This window comes from Oryza brachyantha, chromosome 9, assembly GCF_000231095.2.
Source record: "Oryza brachyantha chromosome 9, ObraRS2, whole genome shotgun sequence".
NCBI classification, from domain to species: Eukaryota; Viridiplantae; Streptophyta; class Magnoliopsida; order Poales; family Poaceae; genus Oryza; species Oryza brachyantha.
The window spans coordinates 1,607,501-1,609,307 of record NC_023171.2 but is presented as its reverse complement, the minus strand read 5'-3'; positions in this window follow the sequence as shown (position 1 = coordinate 1,609,307).

Sequence of the window (1,807 nt, the reverse complement as noted above, 5' to 3'; positions counted from 1 at the left end):
CGTTCGTGCAAGGTACTAAAATAAGAAGGGGATCACTTCACTCGCTAGCAAGCAAATGTGTTAACTCACGAGACGAGGCCAACGATATATATGTCTATAGTGAGGTTTGCGAACTATCTAAATAGAAAGACTTGCCCTTGCCGCGAGCAGGTAAAAGGGCAATGGAATACTTGAGCAATGGAATTGCTTTCTTCAAGCCATCCAGGTTCAGGAGACTCGTACGAGTATTCCACGGTGAAGCCAACCTCCGTAGAATACGTGATTTTCGCCTTTCCACTTTGAGGTACGCCCTTGGGTCTTCCCTCATTAACCCAGACCCGCCTTTCGGGAATATGAAAGTTAGGTTTTAGAGCCAAATACTTGTCGTGAGCAGGGCGTGTTGGCAGCTTTCGCACGTGCAGGAAAGCGGGAAAAGAGATGACCAAGTTGTTATTATTAAGTCGCTTGAAGCGCCAAGATGAATTAGATAAGCTGGGAAGCGAACTGCGTGAAAAAAATTTTATACTAAAAGGTCGGGGCTCACCCGATTTCATGCGTTTACGAACACATGCCAGAAACTGCAACTTGAATGCCAGAAACCCAGCACATCCCCCCGGGAAAGAAGCACTTTCATCGCTTCACTAACTGCTCATTCAAAGGAAAGATCGGAGGGCGATCAACCCTTTTTTCTTTCATATTCGATTGGGTCCCGATAATATTTGATATTCATTCCCGCAGCGCGGCTAAGACATTAGGCTTTTAAGGCCAAAGGTGTGGTGTACAACTTCCGATTCTTTGCCAACAGGCAAGTCGATACTGAAACAACGGAATCTATTCTATTGAGTTGCTCGTGAACAACGAATTATGTGTTGCAAATCGTCTAGCCCATGGCTTCCGTGATCAAACTGGTGGTAAGGAGAACCAGGATCATTCCTCCTCAAACAAAATAAAAGTATTCCGTTCCCTTTGCTAAGGGACTTTGAACACCTCGGGTGCGCGGTTACTCTCGGATGGTTCACGGCAATTCAAGGTATTTTCTACTAATAGCTCAGGGGCCTGTATCGATAAGAGAAATGGCATCATGCCATCTTCCGTTGCCTGAACTATCCAACTGGACTCCAGCTATGTGGATTGTTTTCTTCGTTTCAGTTGGCTAATTCGACCGTCCACCTTCCATACTACTTGAGTTGGCTTGTCTTGGTACTTTTAGAAAAAACTAGAGGCTCCCTTCATCCCCGGGGCCCACTAAGCATTCGATTAAACACCTCTCAGAGAGACCTCCAGTTGCTCCTACTATCCCTAGAAGCTGATGTTGGTTGTTGGCTTTCGCGGCAGCTCAATCCGTTGCTTGTTGCGCGCTAACACGGCTTTTTGCAATTAGCGTTTTTAGCCGCACGCGCCTTTGGCATTTTTGAGTAGAAAGAACATCTATATGAGATGCGAAAGTTTATTTCCTTATCCACGGATTTGAGTTTCAATTCCCGAGAATCCAATCTTCTTTTCCATTCCATTGGTTATATATTTCTATTCTGGAATCGTAGTGAGATTATCTTGCCTCTGAGCACCGAGCAAATAGCTAGCCAGCTTCTCCAACAATTAATGGATGGCGGGATAAATGGGGACATGTGAGAATTTAGACAGATGTTTTCTGCAGACATTCTTTGAAAGCTAGCCTGACACCTCTCTATCTACAAGAGTATGCCTCGGGAACATAGCCCTAAATAAGCTCTTTGTGACCCTTCCCGCTTCGCTTTTCTTTTCTTTATGATGTTTGCCTTGCCGTTGAGTTAGAAAGTATACCATTTCTACTTGAACCTGTAACTATGCT